General features: G+C 46.2%; 1 protein-coding gene across 8 annotated transcripts in view; it reads left to right on the forward strand.

The window, feature by feature from the left end:
• The window catches only part of LOC139052454 (alpha-2C adrenergic receptor-like), a 744,579-nt gene that overhangs the window by 701,034 nt on the left and 17,366 nt on the right, over window positions 1-26,179 (forward strand). The window contains exon 1 of one of the 8 annotated variants that reach the window (XM_070529566.1): window positions 10,401-10,503. The exons of 4 other annotated variants lie outside the window; for them this stretch is intronic. The gene's annotated coding sequence lies outside the window, so the exon portion shown is untranslated. Of the gene's footprint in view, window positions 1-10,400; window positions 10,504-10,586; window positions 10,680-10,794; window positions 10,932-10,954; window positions 11,079-26,179 lie in introns of those variants that run through there. 3 more of the 8 variants (XM_070529567.1, XM_070529568.1, XM_070529565.1) reach the window with 3 other exon arrangements.

Genomic DNA, 26,179 nt, shown 5'->3' on the forward strand with positions numbered 1-26,179 from the left:
CCGATAAGTCACTACTCGGGATGAAGCGAGGCAGCCCATTCCGTTGTGAACGAACGAGCTTTTCAAGACGACCAAGAACAGTAATCGCCTTGCGGACCTTGTGTTGGACTCGCCTTGTGCACCAAGACCAGTTTTCTATGTCAAGTAAATTTTTCGTCTTTAATTTTTAGGCAGGAAGTTTCTTTCGGGCTTTAATGTATGAAGCGGTGTTTTAGGGTGGACGGGGACCCCTACGGGGTTAAAAAATCCAGGATAGGGGACAGCGGTAGAGTCTACTCCGTTTTCTTCAAGAACTGTCGCCGTCTCACTGATGGTAGCAGACGTTCATGTGACAGAGCCTCAAGGTGGGGCCTGCATTTTGCAAGTCGCCTCCTTCCCGTTGACTGCATAAATAAAGCAGAAGGCGAAACACGTGCTTGGTTCAAATAATTCACTACGCTATGCCGGTGCAGTAACGTGGAACGCGTTCGCGACATGCTGTCGGCATTTCGTAGGTGCGTCTGCTTCACGCCGCCTGAAGTCAACACCGCTGTCACGCGGTGCGGACTTCAGGTAGCGCCGCGATCAATGAGCAAGTACAATTTAATGTAGCATAAGTGAACAGCTTGCTTTCGACTAAGGATCCTACATGTTCGTTCTCACTGTTGCACGCCTTCACAGTAGACATGAACAGCGTTAGGGTGCCCTTTACAGCAAGAGCGTAAAATTATCGCTTCCTAAGTCCGCAACGCTCAGAAACGTCGATATGCATTTACGTACTATATTAACGATTGATCCGACAATTTCAGTACACGTGCTTCCGAGTCCAGCGTTTCCGTCACTCTTGACACGCCGCGCCAGATAACGACTGGTGCAAGGAGCGCATGATCGTGTACCCAACTTCCAACTCCTGCGAGTTTTCTCACTGCTAATGTATAAGGGCCTAATACGCGCAAAATTCTGCAGCGCGGACCGTTCGTGAGGCAAGCATCACTCGCTTGTTGCAGAATGATAGGCACACGCTCGATGTCAAGACGTCAGAATCAGATAACATTTCAATTTTCTATGCACATTTTTTTCTTCCGTTTGCTTCAATGGTTAACTTTTTCTTCCGTTTGCTTCAATGTTAACCACGTATTAGATAACAGACGTTTCGATATTTATTTCCAAAGGCGCGGAAAAAGCACTGCTGGCTCATCTTTGTGGCCGTCGCCAAGGCCAACACGCCACAATACCTCTTTTCCAAGGCACTCTGCGGTCCGATGAGAACTTAGCTCCAGTAAACAGTGTTACTTCCATATTTCTCTCTCTCTCTCGCTCTCTGTCAAGCAAGTGAGCAACACAAGGAGACGCTGATAAAGGGGTCCGTACTTTTCACGTACGCATAGGACCACAGCAGTGAATAAGTCATCCGCGGTGGCAGTGACATTATTTTTGTTGTTTTCATTTTTCGCTCGTTGAGCACCATTCGTGCACTTCATCATGAATTCAAATGTGGTCTCTACGCAGAAGCCAAAAAGCGTTCAAGTGCTCAAACAGTTATTGCGCACCTCAAGTCCGTTAGAGAATATTTAGAATGAGCCCTTGTGCAGCAGTAAACTCGATTAGATGCGACAGGCATAACGGCGTCATAGTTCGCTAACACTGTAAGGATTTAGTGGTGTGACGAGACCAAGAAAATGTGCCGGCGTAGAATCGGCTGATGCATAAGACAGGGGCAATTGGACATCGCTGGGAAAGTGCTTCGTGCCGCAGTGCACGTAAGCTACGACGTCTTTTATGCGAAGCATACTAGCCGCACAACCACGCTCTTCCTTGCTGCGCCGCGCGCGGCCGCGTATAGCTACCATATGACGTCATAACAGCTGCAAAAGCGGAGGCTCAACTCGTGCGCTCGCTTGCAGCCGCGTAGCTACATAGCCGGGTCTCAGCTCGTGCGCTCGCCTGCATGAGTTGTTTCTTCGTCTAGCCGAACCAAATATAGCCAAGCAACAGCAGTTCACCAGGCTAAACAGTGGTTCAACAACTAAAATAAAGGCTAGTATGCTTCGCATCCTGGGCTTAACCTTAGCTAAGCCACAGCCATTTTTTACTTTCTGACTTTCTGGATTAAATGGCAGTGAAAGATTGCCTGACGCGTGGCGCACCCCCAAATATCAAAACGCAGGCTCACATGGATCCATTTGCGCACAGACGGGAAAAAGGTCTCGTACATTTGCGCTATACGTCACTGCCGGTCAACTTTTCCGGAGGAATGCTCTACGAAGATGGCCCTTTACGATCGAGAAGCACGGAATGTTGACACCGCTGTTTCGTTGGAGGCACCTGAGTCTCCCGTCAGCGCCTGTGTGAAATTACCATCCAAGCGTGACAAGCCGCGACAAGTCTATTCGTTTCGTGACAGATGGTGTAGACAGGAAAAGAAAGTGTCCTTCTATATATCTCGCTCTTTCGTTGGTGCTTGTGTAGAGGAGAGTCAGCATGGAGAGACGCAGCGCCGCACAAAGGCTCCAAGGTGGCATTTGGGATTAAAGCTGTATTTAATACTGCATAAATTTACATTTGAGGCGTTTGCAGTAAAGCAAAAAGTAGGAACCCAAGAAAGCAGCAAACCTGAATAAAAATCCAGACACTTTTTTATTCAGAAAAGTTTTTCTGCGTTAGAGGACGTGGTTATTTTTGCATTAAACGCTGGCTTATACAGCTGGACGCCCTCGTGCTCTTACAGGCGTCCTGCCATGTAGTGCTTCTATAAAAGACATAAATTGTGCTTTATTTTGCTTTCAAAATGCCTCTCTCTCTCTCTCTCTCGTTGCCTCTTGTTCTTAAGCTCACTTTGCGTTTCCATTGCACTAACCATCCTAACTTTTTAGAAATTCAGTGATGAATAATATGAAAGCACAGAATTTCGTCTGGCTTAATGCACAGAATTGCTAAACAAGAATTAAATCTTCTCCACCTTTGTATCACGCAGCTATTACGTCGATGAATGGACATGACTGCATTCGTCAATACACGAAAAGCGCCAAATCATACTCGTATGCATAGGGTGAGGGCCTTATAGTGTTTTGTATATTCACAAAGACCACCAAGCAAACACGACGCTTACGGAGTAGGCCATTATCTATGCTTTATTATCTTAAACAGCCTCCTATCAACAATAACTTCAACTGTTCGCGCAATCAACATATTTCACAAGATATATTGTGTGAGCAAAGAGAAAGCACTAAATTTCTGCCATTACACCAACGCGCCCTACGCGTCAACCAAGTGTGTTGCTTTAACGGGAATGGAAATTTATGAGAGGTTCACGGTAGTCATATAAAACCTAGGGCTAGTTCGGATCACAAACAAAAGATCTAGCTATTGGAGCTAGCTCACTAGGAATATAAGACGGCATTCATAAAAAGTGCATATGCTGAAATTCTTCCTAAGGAGATGTCAGGCAAGCATGATGTCGGACATATCGTTAACGAAGGCGGTTGGCAAATCACAAGCAGCACTTACGAACGAGAAGCTTTGCGAATTCAACCTCTGGTGCGTACAACCTGCTGTTTTTTACTAGCCTTCTTTGCTAATCGCTCGTGCCCCATTACAGTAGTACATATCTTTAGATAGGGTTGTTGATACCCTCTTCAAATCATAATTATGCCTTACGAAGCTGACTCTAGCTCGACATACTGGACATGACTTTCATGACTTACTATGACATGCGACCGCAAAAACAGGGTACCCGCTCCTGACGCGAGCTCAAGGTATAAGTGAAGGCACCCAGTTTCGTCATGAGAAGCTCGCAGAAGTCATATATGTAACAGTATTTCAACGTTAAGAGACTACAGTTCTAACCCTCTTCTCTCCCAGTGAAGGTTCCGATCTCTTCACCGTCCTTCGTTTCACCACCACCCTTCGTCTCTCAGGCGCTCGTTGCTCTCTCGTCGCCTCTAAAGGGGCTTTTAAAGCATCGTGTGATTGGTATTTCTGTATCGCATGCTGATGCTTGATTTAAAAAAAAAGAAGAAAGAAAGAAAAATTGGTGAAAAAACATTGAAGAGGTGAAAAGACGAAAGAGAAACATGAGAAAATGTGGCCAATGCGTTTGGAATGCATGTCCGCAATGTTGACATTATACTTGATGGTCTGAATTTAATCAACCTCCCACCACCACCACCAGCAGCAGCAGCAGCAGCGGCTCGGCAGCAGCAACAGCTAGAAGTGCTGCCTCGTCTCGGGTAATTCGCTTAGGCGACGCCGGGGCGCTCGCTTCTCATTTCATTACTTCGTTTCTTTATTCCATTTACCTCCTGTCGTGCGCCGCCCCGCCCTCCCTTGACGCGTCCTGCCTGCTCCTGCTTCCGGCCTCTGGTGCGAGGTGTCACACACTGGGTGTCATCAAGTGCTCGAAAAACAGAAGTAGGGGGGGGGGGGGGGGGGTGACGCTGCTGCCACCGCTCGATCAACTGCGCACACATGTACACACACACACACTGACGCGTGTGCAAAGGTACGTGAGCTCAATAATTACAATACACGGGACAGGCACAGTCACGGCTTCTACGGCGTCGCTCGCTCCCTCGCTCAACCACTCGGTCGCTCACCCAATCACACGCACGAGGAAGTGAAGACGCGTGCGAAAGCAACGCATGGGAGGACGCGACCCCAATTAGTTTGATAAACTTCTATAACGTACCCCACAGAAGAGGCGCACAGACACACCAGCGAACGAAAAAAAAAATGAAGGAAAAGCGCCATCTATCCGTTCAACAGGGGCATGTGGCCTCCACAGTAGTGCAAGACTGACGGCTAGCTTTTAATCTCACCTGTGGCGCCGTAGCAGCCATCCAAGGGTCGGCGATGCCCTTTTATTATTTCCTTTCTTTTTGTCTCCCTTTTTTATTATTATTATTACTAACTAGTCCGCGTAACGCCGGCAGCAAAAATGAATAATTGATGAAGGTAGCGCCAGAAGGACGCAGCACATATAGCGTTGACTCGTTGCCGCCCATGCCGGCGCCGCTGTTCCTTTGCTTTCGCCACTCTTTGATACGTTTTCTCTCTCTCCCTCTCTCTCTCTCTCTTCTCTACCTCCATGTTACTCTTATTCTATGCTAACCTACTCCGCCCTTCGCGAGGCATCGAGCGTTTTTGCGAAGTTCTCGAAGCACCACTTCGGCGCGGCGCCTTGCGTAAGAGCAGCGGGCCCGCTTTTTCTCTTGAACATACATGTATGTACACACACTACACGTGACGACGAGATGCCATTACGTGAGCAGTCACGACTCCTCCTAGGCAATTTGTGCAGCTTGGGCTAAGTGCACTCTAGAAATTGAAGCTGCACGCGCAACTTCGCTCGGTAAAGTAATAACACTTTAAGTTTATCGGGCATTTCTTCTTTTTTTCCAAGCTGCATTAAAAGCGAGAGAGATAGAGAGCTTGTGTACCAGTGCGTGGGTCCTGCAGCTGTATTTTGCAGTTTTCCGTCTCCACGAAAGCGCACTAAAAGTTAGATTTTATTTATAATTTTTTTACGTTTCATTGCATTACATTACAGTTAAGGTTGTAGAGATCGTTATGCATTGCACAATTGACAGCTGATGGTATTAGCAATGGAGATCGGGCTATTTACATCACCGCCTACTGTTGTCCCGGTATAACCAATCGTCCCTTCCAAGAACCTCTTTATATTATTTTTTTCTTAACAGAGCACGATGACCTGCCAATGCCGGTAGGAGTTATTTCTCGAGATCAATGTGCCGTCCAAGCCCCACCGTTTATAGTAGACTGGAAATACGTAATAACTTGATGGATTCAGCGTCCCAGGTAACACCAGGAATGAAAGAGACGTCGTACGGTAGAATGCTTCAGGTTGACCTCGATCCCCTGGGTTTCCTTACCGCGCGCCTAAGGAATGCACACGAGCGTTCTCGCGTTGTGTCCTCGCCATCGGTATACGGCAGCCACCACTGGGAATCGAACCGACAACCTTGTTACAGGCAAGAGAATTACACAACCACTAAGCCAGTGCGGAGATTAGAAGGAAAGAAATGTTGACAAAGAAAGTCGTTACTCTCTGTAAGCCCAACATTGGGATGGTAGCGAAATGTACTGGCGAGCAACGGTTGGCATTTCTTATAGCACACCGTCAAGAAGGACGATCAGCAGCAAAATAGCCGGAAGTGTAGTCGAAGGTAACTGAAATGCGCATTACCTTCAGCCTCTACTCTAGACTTTAAAGCTGGGCTGAGATGCACAGAGGTGTATCTTGCGCAGAGTGGCTTGGTAATTAAAGAAAAAGAAAATGCATGCGAGATGACGAAGCGTAAGTACATGACGTATATCAAGTCGCGGAGGCCAAAAAAGGACGTTCGAGCAAAGCTCGCAACGAAGTCACGAGAACTTGGGAAGTGACGAGACCGACGCGTAGCGCGCGCAGGCTCATCACTAGTGTTGATGATGTTCATCGGAATATATGTCCGTGTCCTTCATCTGTGGGCTTCTAAATACAACAGAAACAAATCCCAGGTCATGCGTCAGAGATCGCACGAAAAGTCGGACTCGGTTGAGGAAATAAATGTCGAGTTTCATGGAGAAAGTGTGGCGGCCAGCACAAACAGTAAAATCCCAACGCAGGTTTTCCCTTCTTTTTTTCTTTTTTACCTATTTGCCAATGCAATGTCTTGTCAGTGCCTTGACAGCCTAAACCAGGAGTGCACTTGCGTGCCGAACAGTGAGCATTCCAAAGCCAAAAAGTTTTGTTCTTCAAGACACTAACGTGCGAAAATCTGACCTGAAGCTCGTGCCATCAAACACAATAGGCCGGGCTCAAATTACTTTAGTACATAACTCAACTGTTTTGGGGGAGTCTGATTGCAGTGTCACACGAATACTTTACTACGGCACTGATTGCATCAGGACGGCCCGCAAAGTGAAGAGTATAGCATTGCAATGTTTGGTTCGATGCGTAAGTTCGTCTGAATAGCTGCAGCTGCAGGAACAACTACATGTTAAGCATGTTTGCTGGCTTCTAAAAGCCCGTAGTGCATGTAACTATACTATAAAATGTGTTCTGTTGAATTTTCTCCTCCTATTCAGTGGCGGTAAGTGTCGTATTACGTGTTGCAGCACGCGAGCCATGGGCTGAGCGCTTGCAACCGTTCGTCTAACTAGCGAATGGCGCCTAACGTCTCAGTCTAAATGACGCCCAACTGAATGGCGGCTGATTTCGAAATGCGAGCAGTCGAGATTTGACCTCAGCAACCTAACGGCTCGCGTTTGATTTTTACTTCAATCATGAAACCCTAAACTCGAGCTGCCTAAGATTAGCGATGCATTGCCAAACTAAGGGCTACTGGTGCAATTGTGCATTCCTCGACATAAATGCACCGCATATACCATACTGAAGCTACAACTTTACACAGACAGACAGACAGACAGACAGACAGACAGACAGACAGACAGACAGACAGACAGACAGACAGAGATACACAGATTAGATTAGATAGATAGATAGATAGATAGATAGATAGATAGATAGATAGATAGATAGATAGATAGATAGATAGATAGATAGATAGATAGATAGATAGATAGATAGATAGATAGATAGATAGATAGATAGATAGATAGATAGATAGATAGATAGATAGATAGATAGATAGATAGATAGATAGATAGATAGATAGATAGATAGATAGATAGATAGATAGATAGATAGATAGATAGATAGATAGATAGATGAAATAGATAGATAGATAGATAGACATGAAACAATGTCTAGTAAGTGTCATAAGGTAATGACACTACAGCTTATAGAGAATGGTAGTGGTCATATAATTACTTCACTCAACTCGAAAAAAAAAAGAGCAATGAAGAGCGTGGCATCGATTCGGGCAACAGCTGGCCTCATCGCTCGCTTCCTTTAATGTTTTTTTTTCTTAATTGTCAAATCGATTTCCGAGCTTATATATACAAGATATTACGAAATTACGTTTTTCTGAGAGGATAACCGCATAAACTTCATCTCGACAATGCAATGCCGACAAAGACGACGGGCTCCGTGATACGGATCGTAAGACACAGTCATCCCTCGCGTAGCTTACATGAATAATGAACGTTTCTTAGTGGATTTCTTGGCTCATGTCTGTCTCTTGTACGCTTATTCTTCATTCTTTTTTTTGCCGCTCAGCCCTTTTCGAGAAAGCGATGACCTCACTTTCCTCCGAACTTTGCGCAGCCGTGTGCCAGGGACGTCAAAATGTCATCGTGCATCGCACTGTACACGCGCTCGCCTTTTTTTTAATATATTTTGGCGCAATTCTATGGCTTCTCTTCATTTATGCTCCCGTAATCCCGCTCCTGTGGGAGCGCCGTCTCATATGCTTTTCATATTAGGGGGCAGGTCATAAACCGCCTAGCAACACCCTTGCATTCTGACTCTGCTTTTTCACCCGTGGAGGGGTGGATGAAGAGAGAGGGGTGAGGGGATGGGAGGGGGGGCATCCCTTCAGTGACGGCATGCCTCCGTGCCGCACCTGACGCAATTATCCTGGGAGCCAACGATAAAGGGCCCCGCGACGGCTTCTGCGAAAAGTTAATGCCGTTAACCTCTCCTCCAAGCGGACCGACGGCGGGGCGTTTAAGAATATTCCTAACTCGCCTACGTGCCATTAGGAGAGTGACATTGTTCGTCTTTACTTTCTTCTTGCATCCTTTTGCTTATATATATATATGGGAGAATCAGTTTATGGGACAGACGCACTATACTTGTGGCATGTGCTCTGCACGAGTAAGGGAAAGTAGAACAGGCCCAGGTGTTCCAAAAGCTCGCCGAAACAAACAAAAAAGACACAGAGGCGAGAGAACGTGTCCTGGAAGTAAAAGAAAAAATATGTATTGAGGGAGACACGCGTAGCGGTAGTAAATGTAGGCATTCCGGGCATTCCAAGGACACGAACTTGATTCCTCGAGGCCGCTTTAGGCTCTCGCTCTAAAAAAAAATATATGACGTCGTTTTTCTTTCTATTTTATTGTGGCCACTTTACGTTTTTCTTTTCTTTCTGCAAATTTGTGCGTTAGGACACGCGCGGTCACGCCCGAAACAATTTGTCGCCGACTAATTTCGCGCTCTGTGTGACTCGCCTGCGAATTCGCAATCGTCCCGGGGCACGTCGGGAGAGCGTCGCCCCCGCGTCGCCTCTTTTGCCGCGTATTTTTCACGCTCCGCCAACTTTGTGGAGCCGCGGCGGCGTAGTACACGTTGCGGGAGGTGGGCGTAATTTTATTGTACGCCGAATCTTCCAGCCTGTGTTTTCGCTTCCTCTCGATTCCCCTCTTTTTTTCTGCTTCTTCTTTCTCTGCTTCACTCTGTTTGACACCGTGCGATGCTGGTTTCACAAAGATGAAATACCTCGTCGTTTCTGGTCCCTTTTACTCGTCTTTGTTGCGGTGCTTGCCCATTTTCGCAACCCTGATGTTACTATAAACCCGTCACACCCGTCAGCATTTGTGCACCTATCTATGCCATTCACAAGCTCGGCGTAAAAAATGTCAAACGCACGCAGAGTCCTACGTGACAACGACAACACAGCGACGCTCAACACCTCGCTGCACTTCGATCCCAATTTATTAATGCACTGGTGGTCACCTTTGCGTCCTTGCTCCGTCTGCGAGTACGTTTCAGGATATCGACACGAATGCACAAATCTATCTATCTATCTATCTATCTATCTATCTATCTATCTATCTATCTATCTATCTATCTATCTATCTATCTATCTATCTATCTATCTATCTATCTATCTATCTATCTATCTATCTATCTATCTGTCTGTCTGTCTGTCTCTCTGTCTGTCTGTCTGTCTGTCTGTCTGTCTGTCTGTCTGTCTGTCTGTCTGTCTGTCTGTCTGTCTGTCTGTATGTATGTATGTATGTATGTATGTATGTATGTATGTATGTATGTATGTATGTATGTATGTATGTATGTATGTATGTATGTATGTATGTATGTATGTATGTATGTATGTATGTATGTATGTCGATAGAAAGATATCTATATATCTATGTATCTGCCCACTTCCCGTTCCATGCGCGTTTATTGGCCTCAAACAAAACTACGCTGCTACGCACTTCCAGCTGCCTTCTCTGGAGCCATCCGTGTTTTCTTCGCCGGTTTCCTGTATTTTCTTCTTATTACGGCATGGTGGTATTTCGCACACAGCATCCGCTTTCCGAACACTGGCGCCACGTTTTCTCCACTCTCCTCTCTTCCCGACAACTTTGCGCCATCCGCTACGGCCCGACACGTACGCGCTCTCTCCGTTGATGCGACAAGCGGCGGATAAAAGCGCGCGGTGTGCTTTCGTAACGTTAAGGTGTTGGGAACGCGTGAGAGAGAGGGCGGCGGCGAAAGGAATGTGCATACATACTTTGCGCCTACGCTTGTGTACACAGCACCCGTCGCGTGGGCCGTACTCTACGCCGGCGACGACTGCGACGACGTCGACGTTGAGCTCGCCGGCGAGTGCGAAGGTGAGCAGGGAGAGGACGTTCCTTTGTCATCGCTCCGGCGCGAAGCGCACACACGGGCTCGCCCCTGCCTGCCAGCAAGTTGGTTGGAGAGGCGTCGCGGCAGACAGCGGTGTCTCGCGGGCGAGCGGGCGGGCAGGGGCTGCCCCGCTTAGTATTCCCACTCTCAGCTTGTTACGGTACGCTTTTCTTTTTTTCCTTAGTTTGTTTCACCCTCACCCGTTATCTCTTTTCCTTTCTTTCATCCTTCCTTCACTCGTTCGACAAACGGGACGTCTGAGGCACCACTTGCGCCGATGAACCTGCGAGAAGGCAAACGCGTACTTCGGGAAGCGGCGCGCCGTCGGTGCATCGTGCATTTGGTTCTCTCTGTGCCAATCTCCTCCCTGCGGAGAAAGCGCGAGTGAGACCTCGCCGTCGAAAACTGCGAGGTACCATAGTTTTCCTTCGTGGCTAGTGGTGCGAGCTGCTGATTTCACTAAGGACCGTTTTTTTTCGTCAGTATTTTATTTTTTGTGAAAAGTGCATCGCGGTGTCACGCAGCGCCCAGGTCGGCCGCGGATCTTCGCTTGAAAAAGGTAGGCCCATGGACCTCGAGGATCATTCGCGTGCATGCATCCTTCTTGTGCAGAAAGGAAACGTAACGGGAGGGCAATAGAAATGGAAAAGAAAAACACTTGTTCTGCATTTAACTTCAGAACAGGATATAGCTTAGGGCTATGTTGAGCGCCCGAGAAAAAAATAACAGCAAAAATGTGTTTTCTCGACCTTCTTACTTGGTGTTCAGGAAACGTGACCAAGATATGGCAAGCGGGGCGTTTCTTTCGATAAGTGGGGCCGTGATGGTTGCGAAAGAAAGGGAATACCTGATAACCCGCAACATGTTAGTCTCGCGCGTGATGGCACTACAAACGTATTGCACTTGCTCTGGGGCCAAATTGCGATGCAAATTGCGATGTTACGGAACTTTTCCGTAACACGCACCTTATTCCTCGGCGTGTGGCGTTTCAAAGGCAATAGGCCGAACATCGCCGCATCATACGCTCGATACCTTCCTGGCTTCTCTTTAATCTTTTCAGAATGAAACTCGTTTCGAACAATCGCGCCACGAGGGAGCAGTCGTGACACGGTGTACCCTACTGAAACGCTTCTTTTTGCTGTCCAATAACTCAACGTGTTAATGTGTGTTTTCCCGCGTTATCTGCGTGAAATTGGCACGGTTTTCGTATAAATGCCACACAATTTCCGTGAAAGTCACGTGGGATTATTCGAGTTTCCTTTGGCAAGTATCACCAGAGAAGATTGCGTTTTAAGGTGTTGTGCCATGATCTACATATACAAGAGACGCGTTTTCAGCGTGGAGGATTACTTCGCCGAATAAAAAAAAATATATATATCCAAGGTTCAAAGAAGGACTTAGATTGGAGCTAGAGTTTGTTGCAGTACATATTAAAGTTAAACGCGCTGCGTAGCCACATAAAACTCACGGAAAGGATCGAGACACACGTGGCGAAACGCAACATGTCGTGCTTTTTTTTTTGCGGGCTTTATTGTTGCTCACTAAAGCGCTTCACTTCAGTGTTTAAGCTATCTTTCAATAGAAAAGTTCTGGAGCAATATTTTCTTGAAGTTTGCTGTCATTTAACGAAAATCTGATCGTGTTTTTTTTTTTTTTAATTCGTCCTCGCGCAGGTTGAACTAATGAAAGTGGTTACAGCAGCTCCGTAGCGCGTGCCCCTCAGTCATACAGTGGAAAAGTACGCACACATGCGATTGTCGACATGCTTTTAAGACAGGCAGGAGTACTTCTTATTTCCTTGGATGTATGCTGAACGTACCTTAGTGCCTTATCTAGAGTTTCGACAGCTGTTTTTTCAGGCTTTATTGATCAATCAACTAAAGTACTGCAGTAATTTATTGCTCGAAATTTGTCCCGCTCGCCTTAACATTCTGCAGGGGCCGTTTCTATGTGGAACCACGGCTTCCGAAAGACACGAAATTTCCCGTGATCCAACGTACATGATATGACGACCAAATCGGTTTCGTGACGCTAATCAAACGAGATGCTACGCCTGAAAATTTCGTGAGCAGGTTATTCTAACGATCGCGGGGCGTTTCGCAGCGTGAATCCGATTCACCAAGGTCACGCGCGCGAACTTCGAAAAAAAAAAGACGACGCTTGAGGGAAGAAAAGTAGCCATATATAGTCTCCTCCAGCATCTATAGCACCTCCTTCAGCACACCTACTTAGAAAACACACACTTTCACCACTTTTGAAGGGTTCCGGCCCTTTAAAACGTGTGGTAACGTGGCCGAATGTCAACGAGAATTAACGGGGCCGTGACTGCGGTTACGGCGGTTTCTATAGAGGGCCTAAATTCTGATCACCGGGACACCTATAACTTCGCTCCCCATTCGTGCGTGGCCGGCGGTGAGCTGAGAGAGCGCTAATGCAAGATTCCATTGCCGGACAGCTATATAATCATGGTTGACGCCGCATGCTGCCACATTTTGCTGTTTCAAGCGAGCATGTACGGAAAGCATTTAAAGCGTATCATTTCTGAAGCCCTGTGAGTTTGCTGAGTGCACCCCGAGCGGCGATGGGTGCCGTATTCCGCGAGGGCCGTCGAGTCACTCATAAATTTCTTCCCGTGTTCGTGACCTGAGTGCTAAAAAGAGTGGCGTTTCCAGGAGAGGTCAACTTAGGAAGAGGGAGAAAGAAAACAGGGCTTTCCAATGCTTATACGACGAGAAGCAGAGGCGTGTATCGCCTGTCCGCCGCGGCACATGGTAATTGCCTGGTGTTAGGTTCGGAAGAAATTAAGAGCCGCATAATTCGGAGATATACACAAAAATTAAAATGAAGGAAACGTATTGCTAATAAATGTAGTAACTGACAGCATCCCAAAGAGGAGATCATGTCTCGCTGGCACCACTTTGAAACAGCTACTTCCATGCTGTGCAAATCACCAGAGGCGCTCAATAAGAAAGTGTCGACGTTCTGAGCCTCAGACAAATGCAACTAGCATAAGTTATCTAATACTAATGTATTACGCGTTACAGTCGGCTGGCGATATACTTATCGTGACCTTATGGCATTCTTCTCCGCCGCCGATGATCGCTATTTTCTATCAGAAAGAAAAAGAAAGGTTCCGCCCAGAACGTTTTACAGTGGTAGCAGCTGCACACATTCTTCCGAAAACATAATAAGAAGTGCACGACCGAAGCAACGTTCTAGGAATTTTCCTCTTCCAGCCCTTTCTACAGCTACGGGTGTCCTATACCTGCCTGCATAGCAGACAAGAGAGTACATGTTACGCATAAATAAAAGAAAATATCAGCATTGTTACCTGGAAACGCAGAAACTTCTCTTGATATTACGCTGTGCCTAGCTTGTACGAGTGCAGGCATACTATAGTCGGAGTGCAGACTCGCTCTGGGGCTCGATGTTGCGTATGCCTCCATACTGTTACAAGCCCCAGATATTGCGTTGCTCCCATATTCCGGCCGGCTTCCCAAGCGAAAGTCGGCTATGTAAAATACCCCTTACGAAATCGCCCCGTCGGCCAACAGAGAACTTTGGGATCCCGTGCTTCGAGGAATGCGATAAAGCATGATGTAGAGGAGCACCGGTACACGTGCGCTCGGAGGGCAATATACTCTAACAATATAATAATAGCGTTCTGGCCCGAGCCCAGCCCGAATCCGAAAGTTCCATGCGCTGCCTCGCCCGAGCCCGCCACGCCGTTTTCAAACCTGACCCGGACCCGACTAGATCCAGCCCGTTAGCCCTTGAGCCTAAGCAAAGCGTTCTCTAGTCCTAGGTTATTGTAAAGATGCCAGGCGCGCAGAGTTTGCTTTCAGATAGATTATACTCTGCCAGGTTTTCAACTGGAATTGTACCTGACCAGTGGGCATTTAAAAGAGAAAGAAAAAAATGCATCCTCGGTTCATTATGCTCGTGTGTTACGGTGGAATATGAAAGACCGTACCACATATGCTAAATACTTGTCCGGCAAAATATAGCCAAGGCACACAGCCAGCCATTTCATATCTCTTGAATCTCGAAGAGCCATCGGAACGTTGAGTGCTAGAATTCAAGGAAAGAAATATGGCGGGGAATGTAAACTTAAGCTCTCTGGCATGCTGGATTTCTAAATTCGGTAATACACTGCCGCTAGAAGCGCTCCGAGCTTTTTGTAAACAAAATGGTGACACGCACGGGTAACGCGCATGTACGTCAATATTATCGCATGGGAATAAGAAATTTTTGGTGCTTCATTCAGCTTCGTGTTAATGTCAATTTTTTTCGGTTAGCAAGTTCAGTATCCGTGTTTAGTAACATGCACGATTTTTTTTTAATACCTGGGCTGGTACGCAGCGTGCTTGTACAACGTAGACAACACAGCTATTTGTTTTATGTTTTGTTTTGTTTTTTACCTTCATGATGTGAAGATGTTAGACTTCTTCGTTCACGCTAATTCCCAACGCCACCCACGTGGTGCTAGAAAGAACAAATACAAGTCAATAAGCACGAGGGCCGCTCCATTTGGCGTGTAAAAACTTCGTTCAAAAGAAAAATTCACTGAGAGATTAAATTTTTTTTATTCTCTTTACGTTTTATGTTCCACGTACGCTTCGCCAATCCTGCAATGTATTGCAGCAGCCACATTACCATGAAGCATTTCTCTAAGAATGCTTCAAAGTCTGACTTCAAGTACTTTGTACTAATTATATGCGAAGCTATGGCACGTTATTAAACTCGCGTGAACAGAGAATGCAGAAATTAAATGAAATCCGGCAGCGAGTTGCAGTATGCCTTAGCATGCAATATGGTTTGTGAACGCATATTTCAGAATTTATTTTCTACTGCGGTAACGAATTATTTCATTGTTCTAAGTATATATCTTCAAATAATAATAATAATAATAATAATAATAATAATGTTTACTGCAAGCAAATATGCCAGACAACATAAACAGGCCGGTCTAGGCGTTAGTTGGTTTGTAGGATAAAGGAAAAAATACATAAATTGATGACACATGTAGAACAAAGAAAAAATGAATCACAAAAGATGGAAAATAACGAGATAACGTTTGGTTATTCTGCTTTAAAGAAAAGGAAATCGAAGAAGTAAATCTTACGCTGCATGAATGTTCTGGAAGTTAATTTCACCATGGCTCCCTTAATAATTCTTTCAGCGTGCTTTTCGAAGTCACGTTAATGATTTCATCTCGTGACTTGTTAAATATGTCTGGCATATATGTGCAGCGTCCGGCCGCACCATACCTTGTGGCTTAACGAAGAACTACGTAAGGAACGTGTTTCCTGAGTTGCCTTGTGGTGGAATTTTTTTGTTCAAATGCGGCATGCCAAAATTGTTTCACGACAGCTGTTTCGATGAGAAAATTGAAAATTTGGTAGACCATAATTGCAACTGTTATTATTGGTGAATTGTAGGCAACATTCTTATGAATATTTTTTTTATAATCCTGTCTACCTTGCATCTCCGACGATCCGAACAGAAGTCGAAGACTGTAATGTCGTATCTCAACACACTGTAACCCAGTGGATATACAATATTTTTTTTCTTTCATACAACGGTGAAAAACTTGATATTAAACAACAGCCAAGTGACTCACCTCAGTTTAGAACAAATTAGTGATAAGTTATGTTATCAAGAAAGTTACTATCGAAATATATTCCAAGACATTTCACACAATATACGTATAGAATAGGCGCTAATTTACAAGAAACACGGTTCGACTCATGCAAGTAGAGTCTTGAGTGGAGAGCGAAAACAAGTTGTGTTTTTCTGACATTGAAAACAATTCCATTGTTAGCGAACCAAAATAGGTACGTAATAATAATAATAATAATAATAATAATAATAATAATAATAATAATAATAATAATATATCATTTAAGATGTGTTCCATACTTCCTCTTGCATGGAAATGTCCTCATGCAGGCGCATTAATAAAATGTCCACAGGAGATTATTCAGTACCGCGAGAAGTCTAAATATACTTCTTTTCCTTTCTTTCTTTTTTTTTTACAGAAAGAAAACGTTGTCCAACGACTCCGCTTTAAGCATGTTTTCTGCTCTAGACATATGCAACTAGCTGCACTGAAGCTACTTTCATTACTTGCACTTGAAGCTGCTGTTACGAAGAATACTTGGGGCAACTGGAGAAAGTCTTGGCAATTTATTTATTTATTTAAATTATATGTCCCATCTCTTCAACGTCATCGCAGTGGAATACCCCATACTTTATTCCGTCTAGCAAATATGTGTCTACCCGCCGTGGTTGCTTAGTGGCTATGGTGCTTGGGTGCTAAGCACGAGGTCGCGGGATCGAATCCCGGCCACGGCGGCCGCATTTCGATGGGGTCGTAATGCGGAAATACCCGTGTATTTAGTTTTAGGTGCAAGTTAAAGAACCCCAGGTGGTCCAGGTTATTCCGCAGTCCCCCACCACGGTGTGCCCCAATGAGATCATGGTTTCGGCACGTAAATCCCCATAATGTAAATTTAATTTTAAAGAGTAGGGCGTAGATGGACACCATACACACGTTTGATTGATTGATTGATTGATTGATTGATTGATTGATTGATTGATTGCAGTGAAATTAGAAATTTACGCAAGTATTATGTTTCCGGCTTCTTCAGAAATGATGAATTGATGCATGCTTAAATAATGGCATCATATGATGAAATGAGTTCACTAGATAAAATGAAAATTGCAAAAATCCCGAGCAGTCATTTTTATAAAGAAAAAGAACAACAAATAGAAAGTGTGATTTCTGCGAAAGGACTCATGTGGCTAATGTATTGCAAAACATACATTTATAGAACAGATACAGAACTAACGTTTTTTTTTTTTCATTTCCGTTTTTACTTGGCATTTTCCTCTAGTTGACAATATTTCGCTTTGGGGGGATTAAGCACCATTACGCAGAGTACATCTGGTCTCGTCTATAGCTATGTTATACTAAACTGATAGCCTAGCCTCACCTCAAATAAAGAAGAAAAAGGAACTGACGAAAAACGAAGAGGTTGACAGGAAGTGCAGCTAATGGATTAATGTGGTCGTTACCTATAAACACTGCGATGAAGAGATTGTTCACAATTGCTTTATGTGCACCCGGCATAAAGAGACGGTTTAGGAGTGTAGCGCATTCCACTTCTGCTAGTAATCCAGCGGACACGCCGGCCGTATTTTTCTGCGTGCGTCCCGCAAAATTCTTCTATTTCGCTTGCAACACGTGTTGACCTGGGTGTACCCGCATACACAGCGCCGCACACTCCACGCTGATAAGGGCATACGCCGTTTCTCAAATGCCAACTTCCCGGGCGATGCGTGCGATTTGACCACTATGGAGACTTCCTCCTTTCTTTCTTTCTTTCTTTCTTTCTTTCTTTCTTTCTTTCTTTCTTTCTTTCTTTCTTTCGTGTTTTGTTACGTCCTTTCGCGGCAGAGTGCTCAAGTCGACAAGTGGGCATCCGGCTTTTTAGCAACCTTATCTTTCTTACACTATAGGAGGAAAACGCTTTTTTTTTTTTCGCGCCAAGTTTCACCTTGTACGATCTCTTGAGTGTTATTTCTCGGTGCCAGCGGTCTCTTTTCGATGCACTTACCTTCAGTGGAGTGAATATTTCCTCCAAGAAGAAGCTGCGAGAAAGCAAATTGACAAGCACACGCTGGCATTTGAGGTACCCGATGACCAACCTATTTCTTTCTGCAGTCATGAGTGCTCTGTTGATAAGCTTGTTCACTTATGAGGGTGGTCTTCCGTAGGCATATGTTACTCGGTGTACTCAATAACGTATAGAGAGAGACAGAGAGAGATAAATGAAAGATAGGTGCTGTTTTAATAGAAAGCTAGAAAAGGTTGTCTGGGTTACTGCCCGACCTGCTATACTACAGGAGTTGGATGAATGATACAATATACGCAGTGATCGTGCAAACCCACAAACGCCACGTACACATACACAGGTGCAGACGCACTCGAACTGTTCATAAAGTTTCGCTAAGACGCATGGTTCTCAAAAAATATCAGAAACAATCTCGTTGTTCAGGTTTGAGAAACGTAGTAGTCACCTTCGATGAATGTGAGAACTTTGCGACGAAGTGTTGCTGATAAAATAAGCGTCGTGTGCGGCGGCAGGCTTGGCTTGACTGCAAGCTTGAGCTTCAGCCGCGTCAAATGCGTATTTGTCCGCCCCGTTCAGTAGCATAACAGCACGAAAGCTGCCACGTCACTGAGCGGAAAGCGGAGTATTGAGTATTATGGCTTTTTCAAACCAACCGTGCTACTGGTATTTCGTCGAACACATTGAAGGCGATCGGTAAAACAGTTTTTGAAAGTGTTTGGGTATTGCCAAATGAAAAGCGGGAGACCTGAAAACACAAGGCGCTGCAGGCATGCATGCGGAAGGTCTTTCTTGCATAGGTTCTTAAGCAGAGCGTTCCTTTAATCGCGGTAGCTCGTCTGCAAAGGGAGCAGCTTCACGTGTTATTACAGTCCTTAGAGACACTGATTTGCTTTACTGGTGATAAATACCCCAATGACACTGCAAGATACGCTCAGGTGAGGCAATTGCCGGCCCCACCACAGTTCTGAAAACTTACCCTATGTATATAGGCTACAGTGACCACAGAAGTGGATAGAACGGCTAAGAGCACCGTCATTGGGATATTTTTATTTTGCTTCCCTTCTTTGTTAATCGCAAGTGCCCCTTTTAAAGTGCACTTGCAGCTTACGTAAGCAACTATTTGGTTTATTCTGCGTTGGTTCATTACGGGATGCAACATGACGACGTATATGCGGAGCAGCAACGCATTGCAGCGCCGTCAAGCCTGTTAATATACTGATCTACCAAAACAGCGTCGAGCCACAAGGCGCGTTTTTAGGGGTGAAGCATTTCGTATATAATGCCTCGTCCACGAGTAACGCATGTATTATTTGCCTCCGTGAGGACCCGGAAGTTGCAGATGATTGCTCGGATCCCTCAAAAATATCCCATGCTCAAGGTCTGGTCAAAACTGCGCTAGCCAGCTCCTCTTAGTATAGGGCCCATAAAAAACTAGACTTCGCAACCAGCCGTCAGCTCAGTTCTGCCTGATTGTACAAGAATACGATTGGTTACGAGCTTATAAGCAAAGTAAGCCACGTAAATGCGGACAAGGGCGCTTAAAATATTTTTGCGTCTACAAACGTTCTCAACGCGGACCCCCATAAATGTGTCGGCGTACGCGGTTTTCGAGAGAAGAGTTTGAAAACGCTCTTCCGGGCTGCTCTGTGCATGCGATAGAGTAAACACCGGAAGACGGGACTCAGGGCTGGAACATCTCGCTCTTGGCACCATCGCTGCGCCCAACAACATAACGCGTCCCGCAGCGACGTGAAGCAGAGACCACCGCGCGTTTATTTGCCGCTGGGGATGTTGTCGTGACCATGTAGTTGTAAAAGGTTCTCGTGAAGGTTTCGCCAGCAGCACGTCGATTGAAGGAAGTCATGCGTGCACGATACACCAAAAGGTTACGCACTTCCAGCATGGTTAGGCTAAGTCAGGGAAGCATTTATTTTGTTTGCTTCTTTGCTTGTTTGTTGGCTTGCTTGTTTGTCATTGCAAACGCACGAATTGCACGACTGTGCGCATTCGCGCAGTATGGTGGCAAGTCCTAAACGTCACTCCACCTATAGTGCCGAAACTATAAACGCATGGCATGAGTGGTGAGCTAACGGAGTTCTACTTAGAACACTGTCAAGTCGTGGCTGATGCCGTAGGAGCAAGCAAATACAAAACTATATAGTCCAGCAACAACCCGTGCATCGGTTAAGTTAGCGTATTGAGACAATCTTGCAGTGCAGCGCCTTGCATGCGCGTTTCACTTTTTACACAATAATCCTTCGCAGACAGATTGAGTTGGGTTGCGTCGGCGTAAGTCGAGTTCCATCATTGGCGGACTTTCTTTTTTGTAGAGAAAGAGCAGTGCACTTTTACAGACATCCCAGCTGGAAAGGATCATCATTGAGCGTGGCGTTCACGTTTTACGATAAGCCGTTTCACGTGCTGCATCGGGGCCCTAACGACGGGCCAACAACGACTAGGTATGGGGGGTGCTTATCTGTGGAGAAAGTACTCGGACACTGGTCGCAACCCTATTAACAGAGGCTATAGATACGGAAGCTGTACAAAAAAAATTTCGTAAACAACGACTCGATTTTGAGCTTTGCAATTTTCTTTTATGTGTGGGGGCGCGCCCGCTCTGCAATAATTGAACAGGACACTTCTTCTCACTTATTTTTTTTTCTTTAATTTTTTTAAGGGTGCTGCGTAAAGCCAGTAAGATCTTCGTCAAACCGCGTTTATAGTTGCGCGTTCCTTGTGCATCGTGATGTGACAACTCGCGGGAAATTTTGGCGTTGATTTGGCGTCCTCCTCGGCGTCATATCGTGCAGCGTTGCAGAAGCTGGACAAACCTAATGCCTTTTTAGCAAGCACTCGGATAGTCTCGCCGGCAACACGATCTCGTGAGAGCGCTCTACAAGAGAGAACGCAGCCAGCACTTGAGTACAATATACGTGCGTGCGCAAATCATACCGAACGTGCCGGTTAGGTTTTAACGCGTGGGCACCTTTGATACGCAACTGGGTAGCGGATGTGCAAAGATGTCCAAAGATGTTCCACAAGGCAGACTTCTTTAAATGAAATAAAAGGCTTGCCATGCAAAAAGGCTTGCCACACATGGCAAGCCTTTTTAAATGGCAAGCCTTTTTGCGCATAAATAGCCCGGTTTCGGTGCCAGTTGTTAGTCAGCGCTTGTGTTGTGGTTTGTGTTTCTTCGTCTCCGTACCAATCGCGCTGCGCCTTTCGAATAGCCATGAACCAACTCGCCCAAATCAAAGGAATACTGATAGCCGACAGTAGAGGTATGTTTTTTTTTATCCATGTATCTTTTTTTTTCTTCCTCTAACATTCCAGGCCATTGTGCGACATTACAGAGCCTCTGTTTAAGCGCTACAGATAGTCAGAAGGTAGACCACAAAGCACAGACGTGTATATATATGCAATCGTCTCACGTGCACACTCGAACGAGAGAGCGGAGCGAAGAGCGAAAACAAAAAAAAAAAAATCTCGTTGCAAGGACGGAGGGGAGCCACGAGTCCTTCGTCAACGTATACAGGCGGGAAGAACAACCGAGTTTGGGGAGAATGGGCGCCATCGGGCGGCCGATGGATGCTTCCCATACAGCTGTCACGCCTTGTTTTCCGCTGCCGTGACGAATAGCGCTCCAGGAGCAGCGCTCGCAAGGGCAACGAAGGAGAAGGAGCGGACGAGTGAACGAGGCGAGCCCCTTGTCGGCCACGCAGCGGTGTGCGAGCGTGGTGCCCCCACCCCTTCCCTGTACCGCGAGGGAGCCAAATGGACCAGCACGCGCGCATTCGCGTGTGTGTGTGTGTGTGTGTGTGCGTAAGGAGTGGCGCCCCTCTGCGTCGAAGATGCGGCCGTAGTCTATTACGGCCGGCCGCTCAGGCAAGCGCCAAGTCTGTAGCGGGAGAGGAAGAACAATGGACCGACTGCGCAGGACTGCCCCTGCATGTTTCCGCAGTGAGATCGAGCTTCCGCAACACCAACGCCGGGGTCTATCGTCGATCGCACCTCCGATGCAACATGCGGAAAATGGCGTGGAAACGGGTTCCGGGCTGGTGTGTTCGGCGTGGGCGTTGCCCGGCTGTATAAAAGGCGTGTCTACTTTACACAGAGCGGTGACAGCATGCTGGACGATATTGGTATAGCACGGAGTATCCTTCTTTCGAAGAAAAACTAATACCGACCGCGATATACGGCATGGTCAATCAGGCGCAATAATATAGGCTCACCGAATCTATAGGCCAAGCCCCCACTGAAAAAAAAATTCGTCTCAAAGTACGTGCCAAGTGGTTGGCAGTTTGGACTACAGGGCGGATGAGTTGCGACCGTCGTCCTACGAGCCGTGCTGATCGAAGTACACGGGACCACTTGCCTTCCGTGACTATTGCAAGTGCGGAGCACTGTGCGGTGGTTATTTTCTATAATGTATAATGTAATAATAGCTGGTACAATTCCGTGAGGTTTTCGAAGATCACGACGAGAGGCCGGGAAACGTTTGATAAATTCGAGGTGTGTCAGCGAAAACAAGTAAGCTTGACTTGCCCATGCCGTTGTGCGAGAATTGGCGAACCTGATTTCCGGTTGGTCTGCGGGCGCGTCCGCATGGGGGCGGAAGGAATAAATTATCGAGCAAAGATTCTTCGGACAAGTTTAAAGAAACCTACTTTAGTAACTTCAAGCTGGGATTGTCCACTACGCGGCATATACCTTATTGCCCAAATTGAATCATTGGGACTCTAAATTCTACCCTTTACAGTGTTGGCAAACATTGCTCTCAGTGAGAATGCCTCTCCAACAGAACTGTGTCAGCATATGCTTATAGTGCTGTGTACTACACTTAGTCCCCAACACTACACTCACCATAACTGTGAAAATAACCGCGAAGCCCGGAAACCTTCCTTCAACACTTTCACCTCTCACTGACTTACGCAAAGCTCGTGCCCTTTAATATACACCGTGCAAGGCCCACGTCGTCTAAGCGTGGAGTGGCGGGTGAGGACATAGCTCACCTGTTGCATGGTCTGCTCCCTATACGCCCAACAAGGGCAACAGCTACGCTTCAGGCTTCGAGCTCTGGCCAATCATTTACTGTCGGTTGGGACGATATTTGGACAATGGTCAATAAGTGGCCTCGAAAGTACACATTTCGGTGCAGTGTGAGACTCATTTAATAAATACATGGACGTGAGCTCGAGATACTACAGGGACGATTTTATGCAGTGACCTTGGTTCGTTGTTGATGCGGCATCATTTTTTTTTTCATCTTCTGTGTGTTAGTGTATGCGTGTGCTATGGTGTCCTTTTTATTATTTCTCTTGCTTTTCTTTCTTTTTCTTTTGTTCGCTTTTGAAAGCAAGGTAATTTTCCCATAAATTTAAATGGAGTGGCCGGAGGTGTGCTGCCTCTTAACTCCCCAGTTAAACTCCATTTAATCCTACCTATACCTACCCCCACCACTTGAACACCGTTATATGATATCCGGTTTCCGACCGGGCACCCTGAACGCTATGGACTCCGTGTATAAGTATGCCCATGTGTCGGACACGAACGAATACTTCCCGCTTCTCGTTGTCTCGTGCAAGGTGCGAGTAGCTGTTTGCAAAAGTTGTACACAGCCGGCCACGAAATAAACCCGGTAATCTGATAATGTGACCTCCGGAACATTGTGAGCCGTTTGACTATCAAGAGGCTTATTGATCAAAGTATTTTATTTGTCCAGCAACGCATATAGTATCGGTTTATTGCAGAAAGAGAAAAAAAGGAAAGGTTGTGCGCTGGAGTATTTCGCCGCACTTTCGGTGAAAATTTGCGGGTGTAAGTTGGAATCCGTTGGCGCAGGACAGGAGTGATTGGAGATCGCAGGGAGAGGCCTTCGTCCTGCAGTGGACATGAATAGACTGACGACGATGACGATTACGACGACGACAACGACGTCTATGATGATGATGATAATGATGATGATGATGATAGTGATGATTGCAGGGTGAACGCTAGGCGAGCGGTCTCATGCATAATCACAGCTGTATACGTGACGTGGACGCGCCTTGAGTACTCGACCGACTTTAAAAGCGCAATCAAAATACGCGCTCTGAGCAGCTCAACAGTGGGCTTTTCCCTCTTGCGAGTCTAGCTAAGTGCTAGCTGTAATGTCCCCGTCCGTCAACTTAATCACCATGGAGAGGCGCAACAGCGCTATTCAAAGACCATTTTAGCAAAATATGTTTAAACTAAAGAAGAAGGCAGCCAAACAAACAGCGGCCATCTTAACAATCTCGTCAATCTTCAGTCATGCCGGCGCAGCTGGCCATGCGTTCTATATATATCTATCGAAGTGTGTGTTAAGACTCTCCGTCCTATTTTCTTCCCCACCCTGATGGAACTGCTCCCTGTGGGTGGTCCTTTTTTCTTGCTTGCTTGTTGAGTCGCGCACGTAATAAACGATCCAACAACAGCCACGACAACCAACTAGATGTATCCCAGTATGGCCTCCGCCGTACGGATGCAACCGCGAAACGCGAAGGGAGGTTTCCATTGGCGCCCGAGAAAATAGACGGCCGCCTGCAGCTCGGCACGTGCGTCCTCCCTCTGCGTGGCCGCTCGTTCATCGCTCCATGACGATCAACATAAATCTCGCGCTCTTCGACTACCACCGCCATCCCTTTTTTTTTAAATCTTTCCCGCAAGAAAAAAAAAAGAATTAAATAAAGAAAAGCTTTCTCCCGTCGCTGCCGGTCCTTCCATCCTTTACTCCCTTTCCGCCCGGCCCTCCTCTCTCTCCTCCCGCGGTCCCTTTCTGTCTCCGAAGAGCGGCACACAAAGTGGCTCGAGATCAAAATTCATCCCGCCATACTCCCACCCCGAGAGCGACCGCTATTTCCGCCGGACAGCCAGTTGCGCCGTTGTCCGCGGCCGCGCGTTCCCTATTTCCGGCGTTTTTTATTTTCTTTAAACAAAAAAAATGAATAAACGCGACGCGCCCAGCGTCTTCCAGCCGCCGTCGCGCTACCATCGCGGCGAGATTGCATCGCTGACGAATGCATGCCTCCTCCGGGCGGACGATATTTATCGCGGACACGCTATACGCCGCGTCGCATTTGTTTGTGGACCACGCATAAAAGAGCCGTCTTCTTCCCTCTCCGAGTGTCGCCCTTATACTGCATGCAGCCAACTCCTCGGTTTAGTTCTCGTCCCCGCGCTGCTTCGCTTTCTCTTCCATTACCCGCTACCCGTTACTTATCTTTTTTTTCTATCCCTGTCTCATTTCTTATTCGGAGCGGTCAAGTTCGTATATATAAAGCCGGATATATGCTCTCACAAAGATAAAAGCGTGCAGAGTTGCCGTAGCTGCAGCGGGTGTCAGGGCGTATAGCCGTTATTAACATATAGATTCGTACTGCGGATAGGCTGCGTGATCTGTATTCTTACAATGTCTTTTAACATTGCTTTCAAATTGTCTAAAATGTCTTGAAATACATTTTAAAGGGTGCCATTGGCTATCTGCAGACGCGGCCTTTAATATACTGACAGCATTTTACTAACTATCTTTGCAGGTTCATAACCTACGGACATGTTATAATCTTATATAGTTTATAACAACACTACGCCCACGAATTTACAACTTATATGGATTTGCATATTGTCGAGGCTGGCCCTAGCTGCATGATTGATACATTTCCGGAGTAAACAGGTTACTCGTGCAAAAAAATGCCGTCGAGCGAGGAGAAAGCATGAGGACACACGCCAGATTTGCAAATGCAACCAATTTTTAAAATATGCATACAGATTTCCTACATAAGTACGAAAGAGAAAGTCGGCATTTGTGTGTGTGTGGGGGAGCGTGTGTGTGAAAGTTGCGCGAAAGTACACCTTTGCAGATTCGTGCCGCTTACAAGTGTATTCCAACATTTCCTTCTATTATTGTACCTCAGCCTTGCGAATTTCCAATACCTGAGTTTGATTGTATTCTGTGGCGATGTTGGCGAGTTTTTACGAACTGACAAAGCAATGGGGTGGGGTA

This window comes from Dermacentor albipictus, unplaced genomic scaffold (assembly GCF_038994185.2).
Source record: "Dermacentor albipictus isolate Rhodes 1998 colony unplaced genomic scaffold, USDA_Dalb.pri_finalv2 scaffold_23, whole genome shotgun sequence".
Taxonomy (NCBI): domain Eukaryota; kingdom Metazoa; phylum Arthropoda; class Arachnida; order Ixodida; family Ixodidae; genus Dermacentor; species Dermacentor albipictus.